At 38.7% G+C, this 9,902-nt stretch overlaps 1 long non-coding RNA gene across 3 annotated transcripts; it reads left to right on the plus strand.

Moving 5' to 3' along the window:
- The first annotated feature begins 2,758 nt into the window (after window positions 1–2,758).
- Window positions 2,759–5,869, plus strand: LOC143757107 (uncharacterized). Of its 3 annotated transcripts, none has more exons than XR_013210402.1 (4): window positions 2,759–2,940; window positions 3,194–3,249; window positions 3,538–3,578; window positions 5,265–5,869. It is a non-coding gene; the product is annotated as an uncharacterized LOC143757107 (long non-coding RNA). The 3 variants fall into 3 exon arrangements; XR_013210401.1 differs by lacking the exon at window positions 5,265–5,869 and adding an exon at window positions 4,105–4,262 and having other exon boundaries at window positions 3,497–3,578; XR_013210403.1 differs by lacking the exon at window positions 5,265–5,869 and adding an exon at window positions 4,105–4,262.
- Window positions 5,870–9,902: the final 4,033 nt, after the last annotated feature.

The following is a 9,902-nucleotide window of genomic DNA, read 5'->3' on the forward strand; positions in this document are numbered from 1 at the left end:
GGAGGAGGAGCTGGGCGAGTATGCAGTCACAAGGGTAAACATAGGTGACAAGCCTGCAGGTTGTATAGCTCAACTCGCCATGAGAGAGACAGCGAATCTCCCCCAGTTTAGCCATCTTGAGGAAGAACGTCGAGTGTTAGAGGAGGACAGCTATGTCGACGATATCCTGACCTCTCATAACAACTTGGACCAGCTCAAAGTCATCACAGAAAATGTGGAGCAGATCCTGGGGGCAGGAGGGTTCAGGTTAAAGCCGTGGGTCTTTTCTGGTGAACGTAGGAGGGAGTCTGTTGGAAAATCGGAGCAGGTGGCTATTCCAAAGACTGTAATCCTGCCAAATCAGCTAAAGGAGGAGGACAACAAAGCTCTTGGCCTCGGCTACACCCTGGAGGATGACAGGCTTCATGTTATGGTTGGGATAAATTTCTCAAAGAGGAAGAGAAAGATGAGACTTGGCCAAGACCTTAAACTGGAAGAGGTGAGAGCTCAGACGCCAGACCCGCTGACACGACGAGAGTTGCTTAGCCAAGTTTCTGGGCTGTATGACCCGGTTGGTCTGACGACACCTGTAAAGCAGAAAGGAGCCATTTTGGTTCGGAGAGCATTTCAAGAGGCCAAACCCAAATGTAGCACCATCAGAGACACTTGGGACCTTGCACTATCAGAGAAGCTCAGAGAAGATGCGATCAGCCTTTTTGAAGAATACGCTGAGCTGAGCAAAGTCAAGTTCCCTAGAGCCCTGACGCCAGTGAGCGGGCCAGCTAAGCCTGATGCAGTTACCTTTTCTGATGGCAGTGATCATGCTTATGGTGCCGTCCTGTATCTGCGGTGGGACTGTGACCAAGGTCCGATAGTGAGGCTGGTGGAGTCTAAAGCTAAGCTGGCTCCCCTAGACCACAAGGGGGAAGCCGTCAAGGCAGAGCTATGTGGGGCAGTATTCGCCGCCCGATTAAAGAGGTACTTTGAACGACATGGTCGAGTCCAAGTCAGACGGTGGTACCACCTTGTTGATAGCCAAACAGTACTTTGTTCAATTCAACGTGAGAGCTATGGCTTCCAGACCTTTTTTGGCAACAGGATTGGAGAAATCCAGACCAGCACACAACTTCAGGATTGGTGGTGGATTCCTGGATCTCTGAACATCGCTGACATCATTACTCGTGGGGCTGGCCCAAAAGAGTTGGCTGAAAATTCACCATGGCAGAAAGGACCAAAGTTCCTGAGTCTACCAGTTGAGGATTGGCCGATTAAGTCTGCAAAGGATGTATCCGCAGCTGCCAGAGAGAGTGTTGGAAGGATGCAGAAGAAATCATTTGCTGCGGCTCTAACAAGAGCTCAGGTGAAGAGGGAGCCACCAGATCTGGAGCATCGAAGGCCACCTGCTGGTGCTGCTGTCCGAAATCTGGTGAATGAAGGACGGTTCAGCAACCTGACTCACCTGGTTAAGACGATCGCCTGGGTCTGGAGGGCAGCAAAATGTTTTGCAGCTAAAAATAAGATAAATTAAGTATTAAAATAAATTATAGCATAAATCTGTAGTATGCCCGGACTCGATTCAGATTCAAATATCGTTTGAACAAACACATTCACCATAGTTGTCTGACCAAGTATAGTCCGCTTTTTTATTTTTAATAAGTGTTTCAGTTGTGAATAGACTTGTTCACAAATTACAAGTGAAACAATGTCTCTATACAATGACCAATTTAATGTCATATGTAATCAAAACTAGATAAGCTGTACAATATCTTAAGACACCAAACACATGATACACATAATCTGATACAGGTTTATTTTACATTAAGTTCCATTCACAAATTCCACAAACATAAAAGTGATTGTGTCATTGAAGACTGCAGTAAGGGGAGAACAACTGACAGTTAGACAGAAACACAGCAGCACTACACCAAAACATCTGCACTGTGGGCCTGAGACGAGAGTTCGAGAGATTTCCACGACGCATGCGCGAGAACTGAGAAGAGAACGTTCTTCTTCTAATACTTCTTGCTCAGTTCTCGCGCATGCGTCGTGGAAATCTCTCGAACTCTCGTCTCAGGCCCACAAGGAAGAAAAGGAATAGTCGAATAAAGTCGTTATTTATGTTTTTTTTTCGGAAAAAAAGTATTCTCGTCGCTTGATAAACTTATAGTTGAGCCACTGTGGGCACATGGAATATTTAAACATGTTCTTTAATGACTTTCTCGGCCGTCAAGTTTCATTCCCTCAGGCAGCCTATGTAGTAGTGATCCACCTCACAGATTTAATCAAAAATATCTTCATTTGTGTTCCGAAGATGAACGAAGGTCTTACGGGGTTGGTACAGCATGGGGGTGAGTAATTAATGACTTAATTTTCATTTTTGGGTGAACTAACCCTTTAAGGCTAACTCTACAGACTTAGCTCTTGTTTATATAAGTTTGGGGTTTTAACCACATCTTTGTGTAGATAACAGTTTTTGATAGTTTTGTTTTGCTGATAATTTGTTAATGGGTGATTTGAAGTAAGCTAATTTATTTAGCTAATAGAATGCACTGTGCTGTTAATCAGTGACGTCACTTACAAATATTGATTAAAAAAATGTGATTTCCGGAGCGACAGAAAAAAACTACAATAATGGGTGAATTATTGTTTAATCATCATCATCATAATAATTTCATATGCATTTATTTCACAATATCTATTATCGTAAGATTATATATATATATATATATATATATATATATATATATATATATATATATATATATATATATTCTTTCTCTTTTCTGCATTTCACCTCTGCCTAGCTTGGTTCCTTGTAATAAACCCTATGTTCTATTGTAAATCCTATTTAACATTGTTGGCTCTGTGACAAATTGCATGTTATGTTCCTAGATCATCATGTTGATGGCCTGCTGCACCCCCTGTCCAAGACAATCTCCACGGCTATGAACCATATGATTAGTAAGCAAAACCTCAAACATAGTGCTCTACTGTTCAAAAGTTTGGTGTCTGTAAGATTTATGCTTTTGAATGAAGTCTCACATTTTAGAAATCATTAACCCCAGGTTTTTTCAGTGAAATTGTCCTTGAGAAGCCTGTAGGCTAGATAATCAGCTAATAATAAGTGACAAATATAATGGTCATAGTTATAATAATTCATTTAACTATTATGATAATATCCTGGTCATTGGTATGTTTTATTTTATTTCTCTAGGTCTGTCTTGAATTATGTTGGCCAATGAGACAGACACCATACTGTCCAACTCAAAGGTATTTATTTATTCGTATGTATGTTTTATTGATAAATACTGAAATTCTTTTTACTTATAAATGCTGAATGTTGGTCAGGGGGTCGACAACTTTAGGCACGTAAGTTATTTTTCACAGATATCTGGCCAGCTTACTCGTGGCTCATACTCTTAGCCTTTAAAATGTTTGAATTTATATCCCCAATGCAATATCAGGGGTAAATATATCATTAGAGTTCTTAAAGTTATGGCTATGCTCTTGTTACCAGATGAGATATAATCCCTAGTGTTTGGCCCTGTGATTCTTCAGGACAAGACCTTGATGCCATTCACACTCAGTACATGAAGAAGGTGAGTTTCACAATAGCTGCCACTATCACAAATCAAGAGACCGAACACAACAGGCTTTCATCCGAATGAACTCATCCAAATGTAGGGATGGGTACCGAAACCCAGTATTAAACGGGCCCTGTGGCCAAACTAAGGAAGACCGCAGCATCGATAAGCTTGGACGTTATCGGTTCTTCATACCACGTGTGTTTTTCAGGCTGGTTGTTTGTAATTTTGTAAGAGTAGGGAGAGGCTGTACCTCTCATGTGTGTGTCCTGTGTACTATAACTTTACAACAGGAGCTGGTACTTTATTGAAAAGTTTAGAGCTGTTTTTTTAACTCTCTATTCTCATTATGTTCATTTACATGCCAACACCTCATGGTGAAAATTTTCTAGCATTTATATACTACTAATAATATTGTTGATATTAAGCAAAGTTATTTACAAGATCTTTAAAAAAATGTATAATTAAATGTCTTTATTATAATATGACTCAACTATGAAATAGTTTTACTGTTATCTGTGTCTTTCCTTTTACTTTACAGCACATCACTGACAGGCTTTCCTATGTGATTGATTCAAGTTTTCTACCATTGTATTTATCCAAATGAGGGTTGTAAATGCATGGACATTTTATATTTGCCATTAACTGTTAATCTTAGTTCTCTGGACTTCTCACAAAATGCCATATTAAAGGAATATTCAGAGGGGTGAATTGAAATAATTTCTTTTGGGCAATATCATGCCCCAAATATTGTATATTGAGTAGGACTGTACGATATATCGTTTTAGCATCAATATCGCGTTGTGCACATCCACGATAGTCCGTCGCAGGATGTGTGATCGTAGTTTATCTGTGATCCGTATGGGCCAGTTGTCCCCCGGTTCGGAACGCATGTGATTCGCGGATTAATTGGAAAGTTTAACCATCACAGAGTGAAAGTTTATCATTTGCATGTGTTTTTAAGTCGAGTCAGGCATCAAGCGCAAGAGGACTCACGTGCACACACAGAGCCATGCAGACGGCACGTGAATGCCCAATTCAGTTCTCTTTCTCTTTCTTTTGAGCATAAACGGGTACATGCATGCAAAATGAAGTCAAATGCCCATCTCGGCAATCACCCCCCATCAACAAAACTGAACAGATCTTCTGCGCTCTAGTCAGAGAATACTCCTGTTGCAGGAACACTTTTAGTAGTCCAAGAAGAAGCAAATATATTTATTATATTTATAATATTTTATTTATAAGTAGCTATAACAAAGTTATATGTTAAGTATTATATTTCACCAGATTTTATAGTGTAAAACATATTCAAGCGCGAATGAGAACCGTTTCGAGGGGGATGCCAGGTGTGCAAAAAAAAACGAATATTCGAATGTCACATTTTCAAATCGAATACCAACCCACCGAACGAATATTTGAATATTCGGGTCCAGCCCTAATGCAGATTCACTTCTCTACAAAATCTCCCCAATTATTCTATAATAATTAATTCTTTTCAAATAGACCTAAATAAATATTCTGATGAAATTGTTTTTATATCGCCATATATATAGCAGGAGAACAAAATATTTATTTAAGTTTTTCAATATCGTGCAGCCCTAATAGTGAGCATATCTTAAATTGAACCTGGAATGATAATTTGTGATACCAGATTAGATGTATGTATGATAGATTTTTAACTGTACTATGTTTGAATTGCAGGTTTTCTGGGATCCCAGCGGAAGGCATCAGATGTTGGCCTGGACAGATGTACCTGTACACCACACAACCTCTGCTTTTGCAAGGATGGCTGATTACTATCATGTTCTGTGAGGGTATTATTATAGCAAAACTGAGCACATCTGGCAGTGGAGTCTGTTGGTGTAAAGTCACACATCAATAAATTTAAAGTCACCGAGAAAGTTTTTTTATTTTATTTTTTTATAATAGAAGTTTCAAACTTTTTTCTCTCTCACAAACACAGAAGTTACAGCTTTTCAAATTCTTCATTGGAGGTGCACAAATACTATTTTACAAATCACAAATTAAGAAATGTATATGCTCACATTTAAGCCACGATCACACAAGGGGTTTGAGCATATAACTTTACAACAAAAATATCATTCTTTTAAGTCAGCCAAGAGGTCACACCTTCATGTATTGATCTTCTACTGGCCACACGTTATCATGTAGAGCAAATTCACAGGTCGGAGTTCACCAGACTTGAACTGGAATGCAGTAAAATATGAAACTTTGCGAGAGCTAGCATTTCCAATCTCACACATTCACATGTAAATGAATGGAAGTCAATGGAATGAAAAGTGAAGTGTGACCACATGATCTCTGTTCTCAACAAAAATATGACCCTGTGAGTTTGGTAATTTGTAGAATAGGATTTGTGCACCTGCAATGAGGAATTTAAAAAGGTGTAACTGATGTGTTGTGTCTGTGAGAGAGAAAGGAAAAAAAACTACATGTTTGCAACTCCGAAAACATTTTCTCATAGACTTGACATCTACTCTGTTTTGCTTCAATAATACTCGATATAATACATATTTTGAGTCGATATTCAGATCATGTTTTTTCAAGCACAATTTATCAATGCCAAACCAAATCAATCTTATTAACTATAATTTATTTTGTATAAAATTAATATACAGTATCGGTCAAAAGTTTGGAAACATTACTATTTTTAATATTTTTTGAAAGAAGTCTCTTCTGCTCATCAAGCTAGCATTTATTTGACAAAAAAAACAGTAATATTTTGAAATATTATTATAATGTAAAACAGCTGTTTTCTATGTGAATATATAGTAAAGTGTAATTAATTCCTGTTTATAATATATCATGTGACACTAAAGACTGGATTAATGAAAAAAATCAGCTTTGCATCACAGGATTAAATTATATTTTAAAGTATATTAAAATAGAAAACCATTATTTTAAATTGTAATTATATTTCACAATATTACAGTTTTTTTCTGTATTTTTGATCAAATAAATACAGCATTGATGAGCAGAAGAGATTTCTTTCAAAAACATTAATGCTAGTAAAGTAATACCATCAGATCATCTTTTTTCTTTGTTCATCTGGCTGTTATAACTCATGTTCATCTGGCTGTTATAACTCATGTACAACAGCATAACAAAATTTAAAGTTAGTGATTTAAGGGCCAAGAGACCAACTAAAACAAACACTGATCACCATAATGGTGACTTAAAATTCCAGGGGGGGTTTTCTCCTTCAGTGATTCTGCTTGTTACCATAAGGTGTCTTCAATAATACCTAATCATCACTCAATCACAAAATTATCTCATTAACTTCATTTAACACTCTGCTCAGAGTGTATATAGTTCACACTGATTTTGCTTTGCCTTTACAGTTAAGTCAGTTTTTAGGACAGTTTTTAGCATTTTAATCATTTCAATTAATAATTTTGTACATAACTGTTACTATATCACTGGTTTGTTTTAAGGGGCTGAAATATCAAATAAAAAAGCAATTTGTTTGAATGGTTGCCTGTGCTCCTGAAGATTATTTAAAGTGTATTTGGAATTGTTTACTTTCTTTGTCACAACAACCAGTGGCAGGAAAAATAGAGAAGACATAGTCAGCCAGCCTGACCAGCTAAGACCAACACTGACCAGCTAAGACCAACACTGACCAGCTAAGACCAACGCTGACCAGCTAAGACCAACGCTGACCAGCTAAGACCAACACTGACCAGCTAAGACCAACACTTACCAGCTAAGACCAACACTGACCAGCTAAGACCAACACTGACCAGCTAAGACCAACACTGGCCAGCTAAGACCAACACTGACCAGCTAAGACCAACACTGACCAGCTAAGACCAACACTGGCCAGCTAAGACCAGCCAGGCTGACCAGCTAAAACCAGCCTGGCCAGCTAAAACCAGCCAGGCTGTCCAGCTAAAACCAGCCTGGCCAGCTAAGACCAGCCTGACCAGCTAAAAAAGTGTTCAAAACCCCTCTAAAACCAGCCTGATAAACCAACTATGACCACTGGGAGACCAGCCAAAACCAGCCTGACCATCTTAGGCTGGTTTTAGCTGGATTTTTCAGCAGGGAAAATATGCCATTGTGTGCTAAACATGCTACAAACATACTAAACATTCTAGCAACACTTAGCTAAGGGATAAAGCATGCTATTATCACCATAATAAAGGACTTTTTTTTAACTGACTTTGACCTCCTCCTATATTTACCTACTTAAAGGGATAGTTCACCCAACAATGAAATTCTGTCAGTATTTACTCACCCTCATGTTGTTCCAACCCCGTAAGACCTTCGTTCATCTTCGGAACACGAATTAAGATATTTTTGATGAAATCTGAGAGCTGGATCACTCGACCATACTCCTCCATAGGCTTCAAAAGGATAGAAACTTGCCGGCCTCGAAAAGTTATTAAAGACATCGTTAAAATAGTCCAAGTGACTACAGTGGCTCAATCTTAAGTTTATCAAGCGACGAGAATACTTTTTGTGTGCAAAAACAAACAAAAATAACGACTTTATTTCAACTATACATTTCCTTCTCTGTTGGCCTCTAGTCAGTTAACTTAGTGTAATAGCGTAGAGCTACGTCACACGTAGGCTCACTATTGGCCGACGCTGGTCATGTGGGTGATGCGTGTGACGTACAACAACAGAAGCTCTATGCTTTTACACTAGTGAACTGACTCGAGGCCCACAGAGAAGGACATGAATAGTTGAAATAAAGTCTCTATTTTTGTTTTTTTGCACACAAAAAGTATTCCCGTCGTTTGATAAACTTAAGATTGAGCCACTGTAGTCACTTGGACTATTTTAACGATGTCTGTAATAACTTTTCGGGGCCTGCAAGTTCAATCCCTCAAGAAGCCTACGGAGGAGTATGGAGGAGTGATCCAGCTCTCAGATTTCATCAAAAATATCTCAATTCGTGTTCCGAAGATGAACGAAGGTCTTACGGGGTTGGAACAACATGAGGGTGAGTAAATACTGACAGAATTTTCATTTTTGGGTGAACTAACCCTTTAAATGCACATTGCCCACTGTGCTCTGTCTTCCTATAGCCACCAGGTGGTGGTGGCACGGGTGCAAGGGCCCTTTCATCACTGCTTGCAGCTTTAATTTATTTTAAATTTCAACACATGGACCTCTTAACCCATCACACTGAGCAACAGTTTTCTACATTTTTAAAGCCAACAGTTTTCTAAGGAGGCTGAAGACCCCCTCCATCCTCACTGGTTTCTACAGATGCCTTTTTGAGAGTATCCTAACCAGCTGTATCACCTTCTTGTATGGAAACTGCTCAGCATCTGACAGCAAGGCCCTGCAGTGTATCACCGCCATCACTTCCTCTCTACCTTCCCACAACTGGTTTAAGCCCCTCCCATCTACAAAGAAGATGAGAAGCATTCAGTCCAGAACATCAAGACTCAAGACAATTTTCATTCTGCATGCAGTCAGGTACATGAACGATTAGTTTTTGCCAGATTATTGGTTTGCATGTAAACCTGAACAACTGGTTAATTCAATACGCTGATTTTGGGGTGTTCTCAGTGTATCAGTGTGTATGTAAACACGCTCACTGTTGTTTCCTGAAGGAACTGTTTCATTTTTATCCATTATCATGTGATGTGCTAAAAATGACTATAAAGTTGACTTTGAAATGAACAACCATCTTGAGACTATAAAAATACTTGTGGAGAATTGGATTGCTGTTATTATCACATTTGAATACAAATGAGGGGCTTAACCCATGTTGTGATCATATACTCGCCTGAAAATGAAAGTTGTCCGGTTGTTCAGTAAGATTGGGATTAAATTGAATGTAATGATACCAAGATGTCCTTCAACTGGAAGTGTGAAGAACACCAGATATTTTTCAATTCTTCATATCTGCGGGATCACTCCCTCGCTCTTTCTCCAAGCCTGCTTTTTCACAGTCGATAGCGACGCTACCTAAAATCTCTCCGACAAGTTTCAATCACAACTTCCTTCTTTCCATCAAGTCCCTTCAGGGTATGCAGTGGACTACATCTTTCTGATTTTGTCTGACAATTGTCATTGTGGCACATCAGCGAAGCCGCTTAGGATCAAAATGAATCACAAGTCAGAACCCGTCTGGATTCCAAAGCTGTGTTAGATCATGGGTGAAGCCTAAAGAACAAAATGGCAAGAATTAATCCAAACCTAGTCTAGTAATACATCAAGAGTTAATCAAATGCTTAAATGTCACATAAACATTATCCTTTTCTCTCTGCAAGAGCGTCAGAATGACTGATATAACAGGGTATTATAGTAAAATATCTTGATATGTGATTATATATAAACTCTATGGAGCAGAATCTG

The sequence above is a fragment of the Siphateles boraxobius genome, unplaced genomic scaffold (genome assembly GCF_051911475.1).
Source record: "Siphateles boraxobius isolate OS27281-9 unplaced genomic scaffold, OSU_SipBor_1 3, whole genome shotgun sequence".
In the NCBI taxonomy this organism is placed as follows: Eukaryota; Metazoa; Chordata; class Actinopteri; order Cypriniformes; family Leuciscidae; genus Siphateles; species Siphateles boraxobius.